Source organism: Pogoniulus pusillus, unplaced genomic scaffold (genome assembly GCF_015220805.1).
Source record: "Pogoniulus pusillus isolate bPogPus1 unplaced genomic scaffold, bPogPus1.pri scaffold_66_arrow_ctg1, whole genome shotgun sequence".
NCBI lineage: Eukaryota > Metazoa > Chordata > Aves > Piciformes > Lybiidae > Pogoniulus > Pogoniulus pusillus.
In genome coordinates this window covers 480,328-504,700 of record NW_026974715.1, presented here as the reverse complement: position 1 = coordinate 504,700, position 24,373 = coordinate 480,328, and the positions used below count along the sequence as shown (strand labels likewise).

General features: G+C 51.5%; 2 long non-coding RNA genes across 3 annotated transcripts; one reads left to right on the top strand and one right to left on the bottom strand.

Annotated features, from left to right (window-relative positions):
• Nucleotides 1-5,465: 5,465 nt before the first annotated feature.
• Nucleotides 5,466-5,880, top strand: LOC135174465 (uncharacterized). The gene is made up of 2 exons (XR_010301899.1): nt 5,466-5,671; nt 5,763-5,880. It is a non-coding gene; the product is annotated as an uncharacterized LOC135174465 (long non-coding RNA).
• A 5,878-nt stretch (nt 5,881-11,758) lies between these two features.
• LOC135174470 (uncharacterized) lies at nt 11,759-17,322 on the bottom strand. Of its 2 annotated transcripts, none has more exons than XR_010301915.1 (3): nt 16,952-17,322; nt 13,004-13,188; nt 11,759-11,998 (listed from the first exon to the last, which is right to left on the bottom strand). It is a non-coding gene; the product is annotated as an uncharacterized LOC135174470 (long non-coding RNA). The 2 variants fall into 2 exon arrangements; XR_010301914.1 differs by lacking the exon at nt 11,759-11,998 and adding an exon at nt 12,415-12,852.
• Nucleotides 17,323-24,373: the final 7,051 nt, after the last annotated feature.

Here is a 24,373-nt window from a genome sequence, read left to right as displayed (position 1 = left end):
CTCGCGCCCCACCCGCTCCCGCCCCCGCGGCCAGCCCCTCCCCGCCCCTCCCTCCCGCGCTCCGCCCGCTCCGCGCAGCGCCCCTGGGGGCTGCAGTGCTGCCGGTGCCTGGCACCGCCTCGGGCTGCAGCCAGCCCCGGCCCGGCCCCGCTGCGCCTGAGGCGGGCATGTTATCAATTGAGAATGACTCAAAATCCAAGTGTCCAGGTTACAAATTGATTCCATTAGGCAAGTAGAATATGAGCAAAGTCACAGCGCTGGACGACAGGGGAGTCACCGCTCCGCCACCTGCCGTGACAAGTCTCTTCATTAGCCTATATTTATACTGTGTTGTCTGCGTTGTTCCACCCTGCAAATTACATAAACCCATCCTTTCTGCGCATGTTCCTTCGTTTGGGTTAGGGTCTGCCTTCCCTTCTGGTGGTCGTTGAGGATGAAGTAAGCAGTCCTCCTCAGGTGTCCTCTGGTTCACCCGTCTCCAAATATGGACTTCCTTTGGCTGGTTAATGTCCCGAATCCCACTTCTCAAAATTAAAGCTTAGTCCTTGGAACATGACTGATTAATGTCCGAGCCCACATGTGGCCTGTTCTCTCTTAGCTCAAAATTAAGGATGCACCTAAAGTTTTAGTCTTTGCAATACTCAGCAATTAGCTAGCTTATTCTTTGCACATTACCATCTCTAGCATGACCTCTCGGTTAGGCACATCTCCTGATTTGCAGCAGCTGTATATACACTGCCGTTTGCAGCTAAGCATGCTTAACATTCTATTCAAATGTTTCTTTATTGAATAATTACAATTACCTATTACAATTCTATTAAAATGTTTCTTTATTAAGCAATTACAATCACCTATTACAGGCAGAGCCTGCGGCCCCAGCGCCGTGCGGCCGAGAGAGCCCAGCCCAGGGCCCGGGGCGTGCTGAGCGGCTCGGGGCCCCGCACGGTGCCAGCCGCGGCCGTGGCTGCCCTCACAGCAGGCCTGAATGGCAGCTGCGGCACTCAGCGGCTGCTGACGGCTCTGGCCCCAGGGAGACCCCACGGCCTCAGGCTCCCTCATTAGCGTAACCCGCCCTTAATTACCGGGGCTGGGGAAACGGTTTGGTGCAAGGGCTGAGCTCCCCCAGCTGCCTCTGCTGCCTTCAGTCTCTTACCAGGAGACAGGAAAGGGAGGGGAGCCAAGGCAGAGGCTGCAGGGGACTGGCACCGAGCGAGGCTCAGGGCTCAGGGCTGGCACTCTCCTGGCAGCAGCAGATGAGAGCAGTGCTGAGCCCGGGCCCTTTTTTGGCTCCTCTCCCTGCCACCCCACGGCTGCTCTGGGAGTATCTACCTGGCTCCACCTGCAGCACTGCCTCCAGTGCTGCTGTGCCCGGCCCAGGGAGGAGCTGGAACTGCTGAGAGGGTCCAGAGGAGGCCACCAGGGTGAGGGGAGGGCTGCAGAGCCTCCCCTGCGGGGCCAGGCTGGGGGAGCTGGGGCTGTGCAGCCTGCAGAAGGGAAGGCTCCAGGGAGACCTTAGAGCAGCCTTGCAGTGCCTGAAGGGCTCCAGAGGAGCTGGGGAGGGACCTGTGACAAGGGCTGGGAGCGCCAGGATGAGGGACAGTGGCTCTGAGCTGGCAGAGGGGAGAGTGAGAGTGGAGGTGAGGAAGGAATCCTTGGCAGTGAGGGTGGGCAGAGGCTGGCACAGGTTGCCAGGGGAGGTTGTGGCTGCCTCCTGCCTGGAGGGGCTCAAGGTCTGAGCGAGCTGTGCCGGTGGGAGGTGTCGCTGCCCATGGCAAGAGGCTGGAACTGGCTGATCCTGAAGGTCCCTTCCGACCCAGCCCATTCTCTGCTGCTCTGCCTCTGTGCCAGGAGCAGGCTGTTGAAGGAAGCTGCCCAGCAGCGTGGGTCCTGCAGAGCAGCAGCGTTTGCTGTCCCGCAGGGCGGCCAAGGGCTCTTGAGGAGGCTTTCTTCAGCTGGCTGCAGGCAGCTCGGTGATTCACTGTCTGATTGTCTCCAGCCATTAGGAGGATGTTGCCTCCTGTGCTTGGCCTCTTCTGAAGGATTCTTTGGCAACTGCTCTTTGATGGCTGCTAAACGGCGTGGAGCAGGGATACAAAAGGGAACTCTTGCTCCTCTGTGCCCCAATTGCCCTAGGGGGAGAGTTGGCCAAAGGGACCGATCCTTTCTTGGCTGCCTTCTTTCTGAAGGCAAACCTAATGTTTGTCCTTCCCTTCTTGAAAGGCTTCTCCTGTTGAACACAATTTCACACAATTATAATGAGGTGACTCAAGAGCAGAGAGGTTACAGATGAGCTTCACATGGTTGCTGTAGCTGCTATTTCATGTACAGTTTCTGTTGGCTGTGGCATTTTTGTCATGTTAAGGGATAAATACTGAAAGCATTTCACATGTCACAGATTTTATGAGCTGTCTTCTGTAGAGCTTGTCAAGGTCTTACTCCTCTTGATGCATGTTTCTTTGAGAGTCAGTCACTGCTTGGAACCTTGAGGTTTGGACACTTTGCCTATGTCCTGGTGTGCACCCAAACTGGGCTGTTAGAACTGGGGGTGTGCAGCCTGGAGAAGAGGAGGCTCAGGGCAGAGCTCATTGCTGTTTACAACTACCTGAAGGGAGGCTGTAGCCAGGTGGGGTTGGTCTCTTCTTCCAGGCAACCAGCAGCAGAACAAGGGGACACAGTTTCCAGTTGTGTTGGGGCAGGTCTAGGCTGGATGTTAGGAAGAAGCTCTTCCCAGAGAGAGTGATTGGCATTGGAATGGGCTGCCCAGGGAGGTGATGGAGTCGTCCTTCCTAGAGGTGTTGAAGCAAAGCCTGCATGAGGCACTTAGTGCCGTGGTCTGGTTGATTGGCCAGGGCTGGGTGCTAGGTTGGACTGGCTGAGCTTGGAGGTCTCTTCCAGCCTGGTTGATTCTGTGACTGGTGCTCCATTGCTATGAATTATTTTAGTGAGAGGAAAGCAGCCTTATTTCTCTTTCCAAATGCTCTGCAGGAGTATTTTCCTGGTGAGGAAAAGAATCAAATCTAATATTTCATAGCCCATAATGTAGTATCCAGGAGTAGATGAGATATTGCCTGTCTCTGTCAGGCAAAAAGGAAATGAGGACAGCCTTTGAATAGCCTCCTTCTCTTTCAAAGTGGCAAGAGTATGAAAGGAGAATGACTTGCAAGCCAGAAAACAGAGTGGGGGTTGTCTGGCTGTCCCCATGCTAGCATGCAGTAGGATGCTGAAGAAGTAGATCTGTTTGTAGAGTAAAGCAGTTTGTGATGAGGTTCCAAGATGTGTAATGTTTTGGAGGCATACCTTGGGCTACCACTGCTGTGGGTTCTAGGACTCAACCTAATCAGCAGCTGAAGCACATCTGCTCTGAGTATTCCCAAATTCAGTTCAGTTCCTGCTTGCTGAGTCCTCCACCTCCTGTGATTTGGATGCAATAAATGGGGCACATAAGGGATTCTTCTGACCCCACAGTGCAGTCTGAACAAGAATGGTGATGCACCATATATATCCAGAATAGGGAGAAGGTTTGAAATCTTCAATTGCTAGCAAAATGCTGCAGCAGAAAGATTGCTTCTGAACTGCTTCCAAGGTTGCTTCTGAAGCTGCCTGTATTTAAGCAGCTATGCTTTAAGCTGGCCTGTAGGGAAGCAAGTTAAATGGGAAAGGCAGCACAGAACTGCAGCCTGGAACAAGAAGGAAGGGACCACAGAGCACTGGCATAGGCTTCCTAGAGAGGTCATGGAGTCTCCTTCTCTTGAGACTTTCAAGGCCTGTCTGGATGTGCTCCTCTGTGCTCTGTGTTAGACAGGATTGTCCTGCTCTGGCAGGGGGGTTGGACTCGATGAGCTCCTTGTGTCCCTTCCAAGCCCTAACATCCTGTGAGCCTGTGAAAAAACTGTGTCAAGTGAGGTCCTAGAGGTGACAGGTTTATTCCTGAGATGGTTTAATGTATATTGGACCTTAAAAACTGGAGAAAAGAGAAATGAGGGCAGATAAATATATCTCCTGTAGATCCTGTAGCAGTCTGTAGACCTGACTTGAATGATTATCCTGGCTAAAGCTTTCTGTGCAGCCTCATGAAGAGCTGCAGAGGTTGTCTAATGACAGCAGAGCTGCCTTTTGCTGTTACCCTCTCAGTGGTTTTGTGAGGACAGAGATGTAGACTGAAAGACATTGCTTTGTTCTGCTTTCCTGCCTTCCTGTGACCCAAAGGACTGAAACAAGCCTTACACCAGCCTGCAGTCTTAGTCGTGTGGAAATAGAGGCTGAAATATGACACTGTGGTCTCTTGGGCCTTGGCTGGTTGCTGACACTGCTCAGTACTAGTTAGTCAGAGGAGTGAGCCTGCTTACTACTAACAGAACAAGTCTTAGGATCTGCTTGCTACTTAGAGAACAGGACTTGTGAGGAGCAGCTTGTTTGGTGTTGAGAAGAGGAGGCTGAGTGGAGACTTCATTGCTTTCTACAACTACATCCCTGAAAGGAGATTGCAATTAGAAGGGGCTCAGTCTCTTCTCCCCAGTACCAGGTGACAGAACAAGAGGAAGTGGCCTGCAATTGTGCTGGGGAGGTTTAGCTTGGAGATAAGGAAAAGTCTTTCCTGCAAGAGTGGTCAGGCATTGGAACAGGCTGACCAGGGAGGTGGTGGAGATAGTGGCTTTGGAGATGTTGAGGAGCATTTCCACCTTGGCTCCTGTGGCTTCAGGATGCCTCCCACGGGAGAGGAGAGATAGTGGACACCTGGTTAATGAGCAAAACAAGGTGTTGTGTGTCAAAGACTGGGTTGTGCTTGCCTAGGTGATGCTAATGTGTAGATGTGTGCTCTGTGCTCAAGTCTATAGATATGACGTCAGAACGAGCAATAAAGGTCTCTGGTGGGATTCACATTGAGTCATCTGGAGTCCATGTGGTGTCCCTTGGCAACAGGTGGTGACCTGCAGCGCACTGCTGAAGGCAGCATCCGTGGCTAACATCCATTCTCAGTCACTCTCATTCCCATACATTTCCCTAGCACTCACAAGCGTTTGGATGTCTGCCCAGGGGCTCTCTGTGGGGCTGTTTGTGTCTAACACAGGGTGGAATGGATCACAGAATCCTAGAACAGTTGTAGTTGGAAGGGACCTTAAAGAGCATCTGGTTCCTACCTGCTCTGCCAAGGGCAGGGACACCTCCTGCTAGATCAGGTTGCTTCAAGACCTCATGCAACCTGGCCTCGTATGCTTCCAGGGAGGGAGCATCCACAGCCTCCCTGGGAAACCTGTTCCAGTGCCTCCCCACCCTCTGTGTAAAGAATTTCTTCCTAAGATATGCTTAAAGCTGGAGGTCAAGTCCTGGTCTTGTTTCTGGGCTGCTTCTGCACTGCTTAAACCAGACTTTGACATTGTTCCTGAGCCGGCAGTTGGCAGAGGGTGGTGCTTTGCCTCAGCATTTTGCTTGCCTCCCTCTCCTTCAATCTTCTGTTCCTTACAGGAAACACCTGTCTCTTGTGTACTGGAGAAGGAATGGTGTGTGTGCCATCCTGTGCTGGCTTTGCTGCCATCCTCAGCATCCTCCACTGGAAGGTCAGGAGTGCTGTGCTCTGCCCAGAGTGCAGCTTGTCTGATCTGAACAGACCAGTGATCTCCTCAGCTGTGCTCCTGAGAGGGAAGTTCTTCATTATCCACAGAGAAGTTTTCTTGTAATCATGGTTCTGCTGTTTCTTCAGGTGCCTGAATCTGTGTGCTCCCACTTGTATTTTGTTCACAGCAACCTTAACATCTTTCTTAGAGCTCTTTGGGATGTGCAGGCAGCAGTGCATGCAGTGAGATGTGTGCAAGCTGCTGCAGCAAGACAAGACCAGCAGCAGTGCTAAGAAGGAATGCAGTGAGCAGTGCTGCCAGGCTTTTCTCTTTGAGGTAGGTACATAGAATCAGTCAGGGTTGGAAGAGACCACAAGGATCATCTAGTTCCAAGCCCCCTGCCATGCCCAGGGACACCCTACCCTACATCAGCCTGGCCTTAACCACCTCCAGCCGTGGGCCCTCAACCACCTCCCTGGGCAACCCATTCCAGCCTCTCACCACTCTAATGCTGAACAACTTCCCCTGCACATCCAGTCTGAACTTACCCATCTCCAGCTTTGCTCCATTCCCCCTAGTCCTGTCACTCCCTGACAGCCTAAAAAGTCCCTCCACAGACTTTTTGTAGGCTCCCTTCAGGTACTGGAAGGTCACAATAAGGTCACCTCATGGCCTTCTCTTCTCCAGCCTGAACAGCCCCAACTCTTTCAGTCTGTCCTTACAGCAGAGCTGCTTCAGCCCTCTGAGCATCCTCATGACTCTTCTCTGGGCGTGCTCCAGCACATCCACATCCTTCTTGTAATGAGGGCTCCAGAATTGGATGCAGTACTCCAGGTGGGGTCTCAGCAGATCAGAGCAGAGGGAGAGAATCACCTCCCTCGATCTGTAGGCCACATTGTAACAGAATGACAGGGGTTGGAAATGATCTCTGGAGATCAAGTCCAGCTCCCGTGTCAAGGCAGGTTCAGCTAGAGAAGGTCACACAGCAGGACTGTAATGTCTCCAGAGATGGAGCCTCCTCACAGCTCTGTCAGCCTTAAGTTAAAGATCATCCTGATGTTCAGAAGAGGAGCACACATATGTTCTAGTTTCTGCCTCTTGGCCCTTGTCCTGTCACTGGGCACCAGTGAAAGCAGACTGGTACCACCCTCCTGGCACCCACCCTTTAAGTGTTTATAAGCAGTTATGAAACTCCTCCCCCAGTCTGCTTTTTTCCAGACTAAAGCACCCAAATTCTCTCAGCCTACTCTCTATCAGTACCCCCAGGTCCCTTTCCTCCTGCTGCTCTCAGCCACTCTGTCCCCAGCCTGTAGCACTGCTTGGGGTTGTTGTGGCCAAAGTGCAGAGTCCTGCACTTGGCCTTGTTCAATCTCATCCCATTGGCCTCTGCCCACCCATCCAGCCAGTGTGGTCCCTCTGCAGGGACCTAGCTTGACACCTGCTCCTAGCTTGGTGTCATCTGCAAACTTACTGATTCTGGACTCAATCTCCTCATCCAGATCATCAATAAAGATATTGAAGAGAACCGGGCCCAGGATTGATCCTTGGGGCACACCACTGGTGACAGCTGCCAACTGGATGTGGCACTATTCACCACTGCTTTCTGAGCCCAGCCCTCCAGCCAGTTCTTGACCCATACCAGAGTGAATCTGTCCCAGCCATGAGCTGCCAGCTTTGCCAGGAGCTTGTGTGGCAGATGGTGTCAGAGGTTTTGCTGAGGTCTGGGTACATGACATGAGAACAATACCAGCTGCAGCTTACCTAGGGAGCGTGGTTGGCTTTCCCTCACCCAGAGTCTTCAAGGTAGGCATTGCTTTCTCTCTAGAGAGAGTCTATGTCCAACAGCAACCTGTAGTTTGTATGCACAAGTGAGTGGTGAAATTGACTCTTTTTAGACAGGTGATGAGACTAAATGATTCCAGTGGTCTCTTCTGGAGACCATACCAAAGCCCTTTATACAAATCCAGGCTTTTTTTGGGCAGGGAGTATGTTTCTTGGCTTCTCTGACCTCTCACAGGGTTGTCTTTCTTCCAAAGGAACATCTTTAAAGAATCTATAATGAGTGTTTGCTTCTTTAGGCATAGACTTTGCCCCTACTCTACTTGGGGGTGGTTTATTTCCTCTCCTGCCCTTCTAGGTTCATTTTAATTTATTACTTCATCCTGAAGTTTCCTGTCACAAACATTTCTCTTAGCAGCTCTTGGAAGGCAGAGTTTATTATGAATGTTCTTTTCCCACCCTATGCAGCAAGATGATGTCTGTCCTAAAGCTTGGCTCTAGTCCTGAGAATTGGATTAGAATTTTTTCTTTGCCAAAGTTAGTCTAATTTTAAGGAGTTGCTCTATTGGGCACTGTTGCCTCTCAGGATCCTGCTGTCAGCATCTGCAGCTTCAGACAAAGTGTGCTAATGGTACAGTAGCCTTAGCTGAGGTGAGTCACAGCATCACAGAATGGCTTAGATTGGAAAAGACCCTCAAGCCCATCGAGTGCAGTCCTTAGTTTCACTGGGACAAGCCCTTGACCAAACCAAATCCCTCACCACAACATCTCATCACTATGAGTCACTGTGCTTGGAAAGGACCACCAAGATCCTGAAATGGTCACATGTTGTATCTGAAAGGGCTGAGGGGTTGCTTCTTGGCAGACAGAAATACCATTTTGTTTCTGCTACCCTGATGCAACCCTGGTGAAAAAAATCACAGTCTGTAGTTATGGAACCTCCTAAAGGAAGAAGGGGCCTGAGGGTACTGGTGGAGAGTAGCTGAACATGAGCCAGCAGTGTGCCCAGGTGGCCAAGAGAGCCAATGGCATCCTGGCCTGCATCAGGAGCAGTGTGGCCAGCAGGACAAGGGAGGTTATTCTGTCCTGTGCTCAGCACTGCTCAGGCCACACCTTGAGTGCTGTGTCCAGTTCTGGGCTCTGCAATTCAGGAGAGATGTTGAGGTACTGGAAGGTGTCCAGAGAAGGACACAAAGCTGGTGAGGGGCCTGGAGCACAGCCCTGTGAGGAGAGGCTGAGGGAGCTGGGGGTGTTTGGCCTGGAGAAGAGGAGGCTCAGGGCTGACCTCATTGCTGTCTACAACTACCTGAAGGGAGGCTGTAGCCAGGTGGGTTTGGGCTCTGCTGCCAGGCAAGCAGCAGCAGAAGAAGGGGACACAGTGTCAATTGTGCCAAGGCAGGTCTAGGCTGGATGCTAGGAGGAAGTTGTTGGCAGAGAGAGTGATTGGCACTGGAATGGGCTGCCCAGGGAGGTGGTGGATGCACTGTCCCTGGAGGTGTTGAAGCAAAGCCTGGATGAGACACTCAGTGCCATGGTCTGGTTGCCTGGACAGGGCTGGGTGCTAGGTTGAATTTGATGATCTCGGAGGTCTCTTCCCACCTGGTTGATTCCATGACTCTCTGACCTGCAGGAACATTTGTGCCTCCCACCTGATGCTATCATAGATTTGAAGATGTGAATGGACACTTCTGCCATCACTGCTGCACTCTGGCACTGCGATAGCTTCACATTCCCCTTTCCCACCCCAAGTTTCCTTCCATGGTCACACAACCATGCAGAGCACAATATCAGACCCAGTCATTGGGCACAGATGAAAAAGCAAGCAGCAAATCTCTTGGTGGATTGTTTCCCTTCCTGTCAGATCAACATCAACCAACTCTCTGTATCTGTGCAGTTGATGCATCTGGAACAGAGTGGGAACACACAGCTGGGAGCTAGGCAGGAGCAGCTTTCAGCTTGGTGAAACTGAACTGACAACATTTTGCTGATGCTAACCATGATTATCAGTGTCAGCTGCTCAGCAAAGAGAGCTTGTCCAAAACATGGTCAGAGAATTTTGGTTCTCAGAATGGACTTTGCAAGGTATCAGCTCAGGCTGGCAATGGAAACAATTTCTGTTCTGTTCTATGAACACTTCCCCTTCCCTTTGCCAAGGACAGGTCTTACACTGTGTGCTAGTTTGAACCTAGCTGGGATATTTTGGTGAGAAGAATTAGATGCTAGGCTGTGAAAAGGGAGCAGTGGTGATGTCTGCTGGACTCAGGCTTGCTGAGATGGACAAAAACAAGAACACAAATGTAGATAACAGAGTTGCTTTCTGTCTCTTGGGGCTGCATGAACTTCTCTCTAACCTAACTTGCTGCCTGACTAATCCTTCTGCTTCCTAACCCCCCTGGCTGAGCCTCCAAACTCACCCTTGAACGTAAGGCAAAGTCTGAGATAAGGCAGAGGGGTGGACAGGAGATGGAAGGGTGGTTGGGAGCCTATCCAGGGGACTCTGGTTTCTGGGAGGGCTGCTGTGTTTCTGTACTACTGGTTCATGTGTGAAGTTCAGTATCTATTGTACATACCTGCTTGTGTACTGTGCTGAGCTGTAACTATAAAGCTTCATTCCATTTCCAATGACTGAGTCTAGTCTGGGTGATTCTCTTCAGTGTGGGAGGGGAGGGAACATCCAAACCATCACACACTGAATAAATCAGTGCAAAGAGCTGACAACAGAAGGATGAGATCCATGCCTTCTGCAAAAGGATGGGAACCAGAATATCTGCTTTTTCCTGCACATGGGAGTGGCTGCTCCCAGCAAACAGAAGGAGATACACATCAAAAGCCAGTGTGAGGCAAAGAAGCAGCTTGTCATTAAGCCATTGCCACTACAACATTAGGAGCCATTTTTAGACATCAAATCAGATTTTAATTTCCTGAGAAAATTCACATGGCAGGCATCACCTTGGCTATTTTGGAAACAACACAATAAAACAGCCAAGCACTTGTACAGCAAAAGATTGTTTCATTCTTTGAATGGGCTGCCCAAGGAGGGGGTGGAGTAGCTGTCCCTGGAGGTGTTCAAGACTGGATGGGGCACTTAGTGCCATGGTCTTGTTGACTGGATAGGGCTGGGGGATAGGTTGGACTCAATGATCTTGGAAGTCTCTTCCAACCTGGTTAATTCTATGGTTCTATTCAAACCACCACACTGACCAATTCCAATGAGACCCTGAGGAAACAAGCTCAGTTTTCAGAGGAGTTCCCAAAGCAACTGGTGCTTGGAAACAGGTCTGCACCATTCTACCACCCTGCCTCTGCAGCCAGGCTGTTGGCACTGTGTAACTGTAAGTAGGTGTTTCAGTCCCCCACCTTTTCACCTGCCTGCTTAGATGGAAGGCTCTTTGAGCAGCAGTGTGCTCCCAAACTGCTGCAAGAGCAACTGTCCCACTGTGTAAAGCCACAGGTCTCCTTAGCCCACTCTTACCCCTGGCATTGACCAGCAGCAAATACCTGAGGTGTGCACACACAGAATTACTGTTCCCTGCTGTCAGCAAGGTGTAGCTTGGGGATTTCAGAAGGTGAAGATGTAGCAAGTACAGATCACTGTGTTAAGATTCAACTGAACACACTCTACAAACATCTTTCACCTGCACTTATCCTCCATCAGTGTGTTTGATCCCTTTTTATGCTCTCATCTTAGGCTTCCCAAATATCCCATGCCCTGAATCCCATCCTGTAGCCATGGCATGGCAAAACATGGTGCTTTTTTGTTCCTTTTAAACCATCTGCCTGAACATGTTACCAGGTTGCCCTGACGCTTTAATTCCAAGGAGCAGTGCAAAACCATCTTCTAATGACCTTCTTCCTCCCCTCCTCATCACTATGTTCTAGACCACTGTCACCCCTCCTTTTACTTACTCTTTAGCCAGGATGGCAATCCAACCTACCAGCCTTGGCCCCACCCCTGTGTAGAAGCTGTTTCATGTACTTGTATCTTCTCTGGACTTTTCTTACTGCTGCTCTGTTACCTGGGTGACCAAACCCTACCCAGACACCAGGGCATTGGGCAGTGATGTATGGAACATGCAACCTTGTGTTCAGGAGCCAGTGCTGCAAATTAGCATCATCGTAGAACCAGAGAATCAGCCAGGTTGGAAGAGACCTCCAAGCTCAGCCAGTCCAACCTAGCACCCAGCCCTGCCCAATCAACCAGACCATGGCACTAAGTGCCTCATCCAGCCTTTGCTTCAACACCTCCAGGGAGGGTTAGGGTTAGGGTGAGGAGCAGCTGAGGGAAATGGGGTTGTGCAGCCTGGAGAAGAGAAGGCCAAGGGGCAACCTCACTGCTCTCCACAAGTCCCTGAAAGGAGACTGGAGTGAGGTGAGGGCAATCTCATCTCCCTGATATCATGTGACAGACCAAGAAGAAATGGTCTGAAATTGTGCCAGAAGAAGTTCAGGCTGGATATTAGGAACAATTTCTTTACTGAAAGGGTGTCCAAGTTTTGGAACAGGCTGCCCAGGAAGGTGCAAGAGTCACCATCTCTGGAGACACTCAAGAAACCTGTGGACATGGCACTTTGGGACATGATTTCATTGACATGGTGGTCTTAAGCTGAGGGTTTGACTTGGTGATCCTGCAGGTCTTTTCCAAAGCAAACAATTGTGTAAGTCTGTACCTACAGAAGACAGACACAAGGGAATGGCACCACCTCATTGCTTGCAGAGTCTCATGTATGGGTCTGAACTGCAGCACCACTCAAGAGAAAGGATTTCATAGTCACTCCTCTTTCATTTTGTGATTTTCTGCACTAAAAAAGTCAACTTAAGACAGGAGATAGGTTACTTTTTGATCTGGCTTAACTAGTTCACCTATCATTTATCTTGGACTACTCATCAGCTTGTGCTTGAAACAGTTCCAGTCTGTTCCACATTAAACCAGAACCGAGGTAATGTTCATCTTGTGCTCACCTCACAAGCCTGAGTAGTTAACAGACTTATTTCATCCTTCTAGTAAGGGCTCCCTGATGTTCATTTGCTCTCTACCTGCACACATGCATTTGTATCTAAGCCATACAAAGGCTGAGGTTGAAAGGAGCAGATGATAGATTCATCATAGCACATCTAAGCTGGCAACAAGTAAATGAATGTTATGGTTTAATGAGCTTGCAGTTTCATTGCAAACAAGCACAGCTGAGCTGGCTTAGCTCTTGGCTAAGAATTGCCACTTTTGGGGAGGTTTTATTACACAGGCACAGGTTTATTGAAAATGAAGTCAAAATGGAGACTTGCAAAGTTAAGAGTGATTAAGATAAGCAGTAAGTGAAAGGAAACACAGAGTCATAGAACAGCTAAGCCAGGAAATAACTGCTAGAAGAAACATAATTCAGACATGATTTTAAACCAGACAGAAACTCCTGAGGCAGCAGCCAATAAATCAAAGGGGCTACAAGTTCAAAAGCCAACTCTGTCTATATGATTCAAAGACTTCATCCTGTCCAGTATCAGCAGCACACAGTATTTATGCAATCACCTGGCCAAAGGGTTAAGGCAATAAATAGTGACAAGCTTGCACAGCCAATAGAGTGAGAAATACAGCCTCAGCTTTGCCCTTCCACACGTGCCTGTGAGTCTCACCAACGGCAGGCAGGGCCAGAGGCTTGCATCTGCTGCCAAAAGCTTACCTGCAGACACTCCTTATCCAAAAGGCTTTTGAATCCTTTTCCCTCGTTGCTATGCAGGTCTCCACCTCAGCAGGCATAACTGGACACAGCCACTTCCTTAGGCAGCCCAGAGAGCTGCTGCTGGCACTTATGGGGCAGCGATATTTGGTGACAATTGGGTTTGGCATGGGAAGGAGGTTGGTACCCTGAAACACATCAGAAATGGTTCTGCACTGGACCAGCCACAGAAGGATGTTCAGCACACAGCTGAGAGTCAGGGCCTTAGATGCCCAACATCTCCTTTCTTCGCCGTGTAAGCGCTGCACAGGTGTAGAGAATCACAGAGTGACAGAACCGCTGCACTCAGCAGAGACCTGTGAGATCCAACTGCTGCCCACACCTCACAGCTGCACCACTACTGCTAAGCTCCTACCACTAGGCCATGGCACTCAGCACCACATCCATGCATCTGCTAAGTACCTCTAGGGATGGTGAACTCACCTTCTCCCTGGGCAGCCTACTCCAGTGCTAGAGAAGCCTTTCTGTGAAGAAATGTCTCCTAATGGCCACTCTGAATGTCCAATGGTAGTTTTCTCAGCACAGAGCATCCAAGAACTCATGGATGGCTGAACCACTGCAAACCTCAGCTGTGACATGATGGGCACCTATGTGGTTATGAGGGCCAAAGGGCTCATGGCCTGTGCATTAGAGCTGCCTGCAGCCTCATGGCAGTTGCACTAATTAAGGAGCATTCTGTCACCAGTGAGAACAAACCAAAAGAGGAAGCTGCTTCACTTCTAAAACCAGATAAGGAGAACTATTTCTTTGTCCCAGTTGTTTGTGGATGATGTCAGTGAAATACAACTGCTGAAAGATTTTATCTTCTCCATAGTTCCCAAGTTGATACTTTCATAGAATCAACCAGGTTGGAAGAGACCTCCAACCTCATCCAATCCAACCCAGCACCCAGCCCTAGCCAGGCAACCAGACCATGGCACTGAGTGTCTCATCCAAGCTTTTCTTCAACACCTCCAGGCACAGCAACTCCACCACCTCCCTGGGCAGCCCATGCCAATGCCAATCACTCTCTCTGCCAACAACTTCCTCCTAGCATCCAGCCTAGACCTCCCCTGGCACAATTGACACTGTGTCCCCTTCTTCTGCTGCTGCTTGCCTGGCAGCAGAGCCCAAACCCCACCTGGCTACAGCCTCCCTTCAGGTAGTTGTAGACAGCAATGAGGTCAGCCCTGAGCCTCCTCTTCTCCAGGCCAAACACCCCCAGCTCCCTCAGCCTCTCCTCACAGGGCTGTGCTCCAAGCCCCTCACCAGCTTTGTGTCCTTCTCTGGACACCTTCCAGCACCTCAACATCTCTCCTGAATTGCAGAGCTCAGAACTGGACACAGCACTCAAGGTGTGGCCTGAGCAGTGCTGAGCACAGGACAGAATAACCTCCCTTGTCCTGCTGGCCACACTGCTCCTGATGCAGGCCAGGATGCCATTGGCTCTCTTGGCCACCTGGGCACACTGCTGGCTCATGTTCAGCTACTCTCCACCAGTACCCTCAGGCCCCTTCTTCCTTTAGGAGGTTCCATAACTACAGACTGTGATTTTTTTCACCAGGGTTGCATCAGGGTAGCAGAAACAAAATGGTATTTCTGTCTGCCAAGAAGCAACCCCTCAGCCCTTTCAGATACAACATGTGACCATTTCAGGATCTTGGTGGTCCTTTCCAAGCACAGTGACTCATAGTGATGAGATGTTGTGGTGAGGGATTTGGTTTGGCCAAGGGCTTGTCCCAGTGAAACTAAGGACTGCACTCGATGGGCTTGAGGGTCTTTTCCAATCTAAGCCATTCTGTGATGCTGTGACTCACCTCAGCTAAGGCTACTGTACCATTAGCACACTTTGTCTGAAGCTGCAGATGCTGACAGCAGGATCCTGAGAGGCAACAGTGCCCAACAGAGCAACTCCTTAAAATTAGACTAACTTTGGCAAAGAAAAAATTCTAATCCAATTCTCAGGACTAGAGCCAAGCTTTAGGACAGACATCATCTTGCTGCATAGGGTGGGAAAAGAACATTCATAATAAACTCTGCCTTCCAAGAGCTGCTAAGAGAAATGTTTGTGACAGGAAACTTCAGGATGAAGTAATAAATTAAAATGAACCTAGAAGGGCAGGAGAGGAAATAAACCACCCCCAAGTAGAGTAGGGGCAAAGTCTATGCCTAAAGAAGCAAACACTCATTATAGATTCTTTAAAGATGTTCCTTTGGAAGAAAGACAACCCTGTGAGAGGTCAGAGAAGCCAAGAAACATACTCCCTGCCCAAAAAAAGCCTGGATTTGTATAAAGGGCTTTGGTATGGTCTCCAGAAGAGACCACTGGAATCATTTAGTCTCATCACCTGTCTAAAAAGAGTCAATTTCACCACTCACTTGTGCATACAAACTACAGGTTGCTGTTGGACATAGACTCTCTCTAGAGAGAAAGCAATGCCTACCTTGAAGACTCTGGGTGATGGAAAGCCAACCACGCTCCCTAGGTAAGCTGCAGCTGGTATTGTTCTCATGTCATGTACCCAGACCTCAGCAAAACCTCTGACACCATCTGCCACACAAGCTCCTGGCAAAGCTGGCAGCTCATGGCTGGGACAGATTCACTCTGGCATGGGTCAAGAACTGGCTGGAGGGCTGGGCTCAGAAAGCAGTGGTGAATAGTGCCACATCCAGTTGGCAGCTGTCACCAGTGGTGTGCCCCAAGGATCAATCCTGGGCCCGGTTCTCTTCAATATCTTTATTGATGATCTGGATGAGGAGATTGAGTCCAGAATCAGTAAGTTTGCAGATGACACCAAGCTAGGAGCAGGTGTCAAGCTAGGTCCCTGCAGAGGGACCTGGCCAGGCTGGATGGGTGGGCAGAGGCCAATGGGATGAGATTGAACAAGGCCAAGTGCAGGACTCTGCACTTTGGCCACAACAACCCCAAGCAGTGCTACAGGCTGGGGACAGAGTGGCTGAGAGCAGCAGGAGGAAAGGGACCTGGGGGTACTGATAGAGAGTAGGCTGAGAGAATTTGGGTGCTTTAGTCTGGAAAAAAGCAGACTGGGGGAGGAGTTTCATAACTGCTTATAAACACTTAAAGGGTGGGTGCCAGGAGGATGGTACCAGTCTGCTTTCACTGGTGCCCAGTGACAGGACAAGGGCCAAGAGGCAGAAACTAGAACATATGTGTGCTCCTCTTCTGAACATCAGGATGATCTTTAACTTAAGGCTGACAGAGCTGTGAGGAGGCTCCATCTCTGGAGACATTACAGTCCTGCTGTGTGACCTTCTCTAGCTGAACCTGCCTTGACACGGGAGCTGGACTTGATCTCCAGAGATCATTTCCAACCCCTGTCATTCTGTTACAATGTGGCCTACAGATCGAGGGAGGTGATTCTCTCCCTCTGCTCTGATCTGCTGAGACCCCACCTGGAGTACTGCATCCAGTTCTGGAGCCCTCATTACAAGAAGGATGTGGATGTGCTGGAGCACGCCCAGAGAAGAGTCATGAGGATGCTCAGAGGGCTGAAGCAGCTCTGCTGTAAGGACAGACTGAAAGAGTTGGGGCTGTTCAGGCTGGAGAAGAGAAGGCCATGAGGTGACCTTATTGTGACCTTCCAGTACCTGAAGGGAGCCTACAAAAAGTCTGTGGAGGGACTTTTTAGGCTGTCAGGGAGTGACAGGACTAGGGGGAATGGAGCAGAGCTGGAGATGGGTAAGTTCAGACTGGATGTGCAGGGGAAGTTGTTCAGCATTAGAGTGGTGAGAGGCTGGAATGGGTTGCCCAGGGAGGTGGTTGAGGGCCCACGGCTGGAGGTGTTTAAGGCCAGGCTGATGTAGGGTAGGGTGTCCCTGGGCATGGCAGGGGGCTTGGAACTAGATGATCCTTGTGGTCTCTTCCAACCCTGACTGATTCTATGTACCTACCTCAAAGAGAAAAGCCTGGCAGCACTGCTCACTGCATTCCTTCTTAGCACTGCTGCTGGTCTTGTCTTGCTGCAGCAGCTTGCACACATCTCACTGCATGCACTGCTGCCTGCACATCCCAAAGAGCTCTAAGAAAGATGTTAAGGTTGCTGTGAACAAAATACAAGTGGGAGCACACAGATTCAGGCACCTGAAGAAACAGCAGAACCATGATTACAAGAAAACTTCTCTGTGGATAATGAAGAACTTCCCTCTCAGGAGCACAGCTGAGGAGATCACTGGTCTGTTCAGATCAGACAAGCTGCACTCTGGGCAGAGCACAGCACTCCTGACCTTCCAGTGGAGGATGCTGAGGATGGCAGCAAAGCCAGCACAGGAGGGCACACACACCATTCCTTCTCCATACACAAGAGACAGGTGTTTCCTGTAAGGAACAGAAGATTGAAGGAGAGGGAGGCAAGCAAAATGCTGAGGCAAAGCACCACCCTCTGCCAACTGCCGGCTCAGGAACAATGTCAAAGTCTGGTTTAAGCAGTGCAGAAGCAGCCCAGAAACAAGACCAGGACTTGACCTCCAGCTTTAAGCATATCTTAGGAAGAAATTCTTTACACAGAGGGTGGTGAGGCACTGGAACAGGTTTCCCAGGGAGGCTGTGGATGCTCCCTCCCTGGAAGCATACGAGGCCAGGTTGCATGAGGTCTTGAAGCAACCTGATCTAGCAGGAGGTGTCCCTGCCCTTGGCAGAGCAGGTAGGAACCAGATGCTCTTTAAGGTCCCTTCCAACTGTGATAAATATATAGAATCATATGTTTGATCCGATCAATTCGTGGCAAGAGGTCACAGACAAGGAGGAAGGGGGGGGGGGTTTGAATGTAACTGCATTCCTGCTTGCACCACCATCTCAATAAGCTTAAAGATAAGAGTAATTAGATTGACAAAGGAGGGAGGCATGTGGAAGAGATAGTCTTTTGCATATTGAAATGGAAATGCATTCCTTCTGGTGCCACCTTTCCTGTATGAGCAAATAGAAGAACCAGGACTTTGAAGTTCATGAGGAAGACACTTAAGCAAGACCCCTTACTTCATCAAACATTACCAGAGGGACCACCGGATAAAAGGAGGCCTGTGTGGAAGAGACATCTCACATTCCTAAGAACTGATAAAGAAAACCCAACCTTTTCTTAGAACTTAGTAAATATGTAATAGAATAGGGTATAAAAAGAGAAAGATGAAGGCAAAGGGTGTGCGTTGGGGTAGATCAGAGTCTCTCCTCGCACCCAGGCCTGTACATTGCTTGATTCCTGCAACTTTATATTAAAGCCTTAACTTGCATGAACACCAGTTTGTGCCTGTTAATTATGACACAACTACAACTGTTCTAGGATTCTGTGATCCATTCCACCCTGTGTTAGACACAAACAGCCCCACAGAGAGCCCCTGGGCAGACATCCAAACGCTTGTGAGTGCTAGGGAAATGTATGGGAATGAGAGTGACTGAGAATGGATGTGAGCCACGGATGCTGCCTTCAGCAGTGCGCTGCAGGTCACCACCTGTTGCCAAGGGACACCACATGGACTCCAGATGGCTCAATGTGAATCCCACCAGAGACCTTTATTGCTCGTTCTGACGTCATATCTATAGACTTGAGCACAGAGCACACATCTACACATTAGCATCACCTAGGCAAGCACAACCCAGTCTTTGACACACAACACCTTGTTTTGCTCATTAACCAGGTGTCCACTATCTCTCCTCTCCCGTGGGAGGCATCCTGAAGCCACAGGAGCCAAGGTGGAAATGCTCCTCAACATCTCCAAAGCCACTATCTCCACCACCTCCCTGGTCAGCCTGTTCCAATGCCTGACCACTCTTGCAGGAAAGACTTTTCCTTATCTCCAAGCTAAACCTCCCCAGCACAATTGCAGGCCACTTCCTCTTGTTCTATCACCTGGTACTGGGGAGAAGAGACTGAGCCCCTTCTAATTGCAATCTCCTTTCAGGGATGTAGTTGTAGAAAGCAATGAAGTCTCCACTCAGCCTCCTCTTCTCAACACCAAACAAGCTGCTCCTCACAAGTCCTGTTCTCTAAGTAGCAAGCAGATCCTAAGACTTGTTCTGTTAGTAGTAAGCAGGCTCACTCCTCTGACTAACTAGTACTGAGCAGTGTCAGCAACCAGCCAAGGCCCAAGAGACCACAGTGTCATATTTCAGCCTCTATTTCCACACGACTAAGACTGCAGGCTGGTGTAATGCTTGTTTCAGTCCTTTGGGTCACAGGAAGGCAGGAAAGCAGAACAAAGCAATGTCTTTCAGTCTACATCTCTGTCCTCACAAAACCACTGAGAGGGTAACAGCAAAAGGCAGCTCTGCTGTCATTAGACAAGCTCTGCAGCTCTTCATGAGGCTGCACAGAAAGTTTTAGCCAGGATAATCATTCAAGTCAGATCTACAGACTGCTACAGGATCTACAGGAGATAGATTTATCTGCCCTCATTTCTCTTTTCTCCAGTTTTTAAGGTCCAATATACATTAAACCATCTCAGGAATAAACCTGTCACCTCTAGGACCTCACTTGACACAGTTTTTTCACAGGCTCACAGGATGTTAGGGCTTGGAAGGGACACAAGGAGCTCATCGAGTCCAACCCCCCTGCCAGAGCAGGACAATCCTGTCTAACACAGAGCACAGAGGAGCACATCCAGACAGGCCTTGAAAGGCTCAAGAGAAGGAGACTCCATGACCTCTCTAGGAAGCCTATGCCAGTGCTCTGTGGTTCCTTCCTTCTTGTTCCAGGCTGCAGTTCTGTGCTGCCTTTCCCATTTAACTTGCTTCCCTACAGGCCAGCTTAAAGCATAGCTGCTTAAATACAGGCAGCTTCAGAAGCAACCTTGGAAGCAGTTCAGAAGCAATCTTTCTGCTGCAGCATTTTGCTAGCAATTGAAGATTCCAAACCTTCTCCCTATTCTGGATATATATGGTGCATCACCATTCTTGTTCAGACTGCATTGTGGGGTCAGAAGAATCCCTTATGTGCCCCATTTATTGCATCCAAATCACAGGAGGTGGAGGACTCAGCAAGCAGGAACTGAACTGAATTTGGGAATACTCAGAGCAGATGTGCTTCAGCTGCTGATTAGGTTGAGTCCTAGAACCCACAGCAGTGGTAGCCCAAGGTATGCCTCCAAAACATTACACATCTTGGAACCTCATCACAAACTGCTTTACTCTACAAACAGATCTACTTCTTCAGCATCCTACTGCATGCTAGCATGGGGACAGCCAGACAACCCCCACTCTGTTTTCTGGCTTGCAAGTCATTCTCCTTTCATACTCTTGCCACTTTGAAAGAGAAGGAGGCTATTCAAAGGCTGTCCTCATTTCCTTTTTGCCTGACAGAGACAGGCAATATCTCATCTACTCCTGGATACTACATTATGGGCTATGAAATATTAGATTTGATTCTTTTCCTCACCAGGAAAATACTCCTGCAGAGCATTTGGAAAGAGAAATAAGGCTGCTTTCCTCTCACTAACATAATTCATAGCAATGGAGCACCAGTCACAGAATCAACCAGGTTGGAAGAGACCTCCAAGCTCAGCCAGTCCAACCTAGCACCCAGCCCTGGCCAATCAACCAGACCACGGCACTAAGTGCCTCATGCAGGCTTTGCTTCAACACCTCTAGGAAGGACGACTCCATCACCTCCCTGGGCAGCCCATTCCAATGCCAATCACTCTCTCTGGGAAGAGCTTCTTCCTAACATCCAGCCTAGACCTGCCCCAACACAACTGGAAACTGTGTCCCCTTGTTCTGCTGCTGGTTGCCTGGAAGAAGAGACCAACCCCACCTGGCTACAGCCTCCCTTCAGGTAGTTGTAAACAGCAATGAGCTCTGCCCTGAGCCTCCTCTTCTCCAGGCTGCACACCCCCAGTTCTAACAGCCCAGTTTGGGTGCACACCAGGACATAGGCAAAGTGTCCAAACCTCAAGGTTCCAAGCAGTGACTGACTCTCAAAGAAACATGCATCAAGAGGAGTAAGACCTTGACAAGCTCTACAGAAGACAGCTCATAAAATCTGTGACATGTGAAATGCTTTCAGTATTTATCCCTTAACATGGCAAAAATGCCACAGCCAACAGAAATTGTAAATGAAATAGCAGCTACAGCAACCATGTGAAGCTCATCTGTAACCTCTCTGCTCTTGAGTCACCTCATTATAATTGTGTGAAATTGTGTTCAACAGGAGAAGCCTTTCAAGAAGGGAAGGACAAACATTAGGTTTGCCTTCAGAAAGAAGGCAGCCAAGAAAGGATCGGTCCCTTTGGCCAACTCTCCCCCTAGGGCAATTGTGGGACAGAGGAGCAAGAGTTCCCTTTTGTATCCCTGCTCCACGCCGTTTAGCAGCCATCAAAGAGCAGTTGCCAAAGAATCCTTCAGAAGAGGCCAAGCACAGGAGGCAACATCCTCCTAATGGCTGGAGACAATCAGACAGTGAATCACCGAGCTGCCTGCAGCCAGCTGAAGAAAGCCTCCTCAAGAGCCCTTGGCCGCCCTGCGGGACAGCAAACGCTGCTGCTCTGCAGGACCCACGCTGCTGGGCAGCTTCCTTCAACAGCCTGCTCCTGGCACAGAGGCAGAGCAGCAGAGAATGGGCTGGGTCGGAAGGGACCTTCAGGATCAGCCAGTTCCAGCCTCTTGCCATGGGCAGCGACACCTCCCACCGGCACAGCTCGCTCAGACCTTGAGCCCCTCCAGGCAGGAGGCAGCCACAACCTCCCCTGGCAACCTGTGCCAGCCTCTGCCCACCCTCACTGCCAAGGATTCCTTCCTCACCTCCACTCTCACTCTCCCCTCTGCCAGCTCAGAGCCACTGTCCCTCATCCTGGCGCTCCCAGCCCTTGTCACAGGTCCCTCCCCAGCTCCTCTGGAGCCCTTCAGGCACTGCAAGGCTGCTCTAAGGTCTCCCTGGAGCCTTCCCTTCTGCAGGCTGCACAGCCCCAGCTCCCCCAGCCTGGCCCCGCAGGGGAGGCTCTGCAGCCCTCCCCTCACCCTGGTGGCCTCCTCTGGACCCTCTCAGCAGTTCCAGGTCCTCCCTGGGCCGGGCACAGCAGCACTGGAGGCAGTGCTGCAGGTGGAGCCAGGTAGATACTCCCAGAGCAGCCGTGGGGTGGCAGGGAGAGGAGCCAAAAAAGGGCCCGGGCTCAGCACTGCTCTCATCTGCTGCTGCCAGGAGAGTGCCAGCCCTGAGCCCTGAGCCTCGCTCGGTGCCAGTCCCCTGCAGCCTCTGCCTTGGCTCCCCTCCCTTTCCTGTCTCCTGGTAAGAGACTGAAGGCAGCAGAGGCAGCTGGGGGAGCTCAGCCCTTGCACCAAACCGTTTCCCCAGCCCCGGTAATTAAGGGCGGGTTACGCTAATGAGGGAGCCTGAGGCCGTGGGGTCTCCCTGGGGCCAGAGCCGTCAGCAGCCGCTGAGTGCCGCAGCTGCCATTCAGGCCTGCTGTGAGGGCAGCCACGGCCGCGGCTGGCACCGTGCGGGGCCCCGAGCCGCTCAGCACGCCCCGGGCCCTGGGCTGGGCTCTCTCGGCCGCACGGCGCTGGGGCCGCAGGCTCTGCCTGTAATAGGTGATTGTAATTGCTTAATAAAGAAACATTTTAATAGAATTGTAATAGGTAATTGTAATTATTCAATAAAGAAACATTTGAATAGAATGTTAAGCATGCTTAGCTGCAAACGGCAGTGTATATACAGCTGCTGCAAATCAGGAGATGTGCCTAACCGAGAGGTCATGCTAGAGATGGTAATGTGCAAAGAATAAGCTAGCTAATTGCTGAGTATTGCAAAGACTAAAACTTTAGGTGCATCCTTAATTTTGAGCTAAGAGAGAACAGGCCACATGTGGGCTCGGACATTAATCAGTCATGTTCCAAGGACTAAGCTTTAATTTTGAGAAGTGGGATTCGGGACATTAACCAGCCAAAGGAAGTCCATATTTGGAGACGGGTGAACCAGAGGACACCTGAGGAGGACTGCTTACTTCATCCTCAACGACCACCAGAAGGGAAGGCAGACCCTAACCCAAACGAAGGAACATGCGCAGAAAGGATGGGTTTATGTAATTTGCAGGGTGGAACAACGCAGACAACACAGTATAAATATAGGCTAATGAAGAGACTTGTCACGGCAGGTGGCGGAGCGGTGACTCCCCTGTCGTCCAGCGCTGTGACTTTGCTCATATTCTACTTGCCTAATGGAATCAATTTGTAACCTGGACACTTGGATTTTGAGTCATTCTCAATTGATAACATGCCCGCCTCAGGCGCAGCGGGGCCGGGCCGGGGCTGGCTGCAGCCCGAGGCGGTGCCAGGCACCGGCAGCACTGCAGCCCCCAGGGGCGCTGCGCGGAGCGGGCGGAGCGCGGGAGGGAGGGGCGGGGAGGGGCTGGCCGCGGGGGCGGGAGCGGGTGGGGCGCGAGGCGCTCCGCAGCCAATGGGAGGCTGCGCTCGGCCCTTGACCAATCAGCGCGGGGGGCGTGGTCGGCGGCCCCGCTGGAGAGTGCTGCGGAGGAAGCAGCCGGAGAGGGGCGCTGGGAGCTGGCAGCGGAGCGGCTGCGGTGAGTGCCTGGGGGCGGCGTGTGCCGGGGCCCCGGGGGGCGATGTCAGGCCGGGTGGGAGTGTGCTGGGGTCCTGCTGCCTGCAGGAAAGCCCTGGGGGTGCTGGTGGAGAGCAGCCTGCGGGCCTGGGCTGGCCGAGCTGCAGCAGGGGGGGCGCAGGCAGCCCCCGCTCCGCTCTGGGCCCGGGTGGGCTCTGCCCCTTGTCTGCTCTCTTGCCCCACCCTGGGCACTCCCCTCTTTGTCCCTGCTGCTGTCACAGTGCCGCTGCGCGTCCGCGGCCCTGTTGCCATAGCAGCCGGGGCGCAGTGCAGCCGCCGGAGCGCGGCGGTGAGGCGAAGAGCTGCTGGCCGCCGTTGTGGGCGCCGCTGGCCGCCGTTGTGGGCGCCGCTGGCCGCCGTTGTGGGCGCCGCTGGCCGCCGTTGTGGGCGCCGCTGGCCGCCGTTGTGGGCGCCGCTGGCCGCCGTTGTGGGCGCCGCTGGCCGCCGTTGTGGCCCTAGAACAAGAGGCCCCTTCCCGGGCAGAGGAGTTTGTGTGGCTGACGCTGGTGCTGTGTGCTCAGCTGACTGCCTCCTCCTGCCTGCAGAGCGCAGAGCCGGGGCAGGGCGAAGCTCGGAGCCTCTCAGCCCCACAGCCGCCAGTGAGGCAGGGGAGCAAAGCAGGAGCCTGCAGCACCGAGAGGCGGCGGCGAGCGAGGCTCTTGAGACGCCTGGCAGCGGCTCCCGGGGGCAGAGCCGGCCCGGCCCAGGCGAGCCTCGCCACGGCCCTCGGCGGCTGCCGTCCGACTCCGTCCCGCCGGCGGGAGCCGCCGCGAGC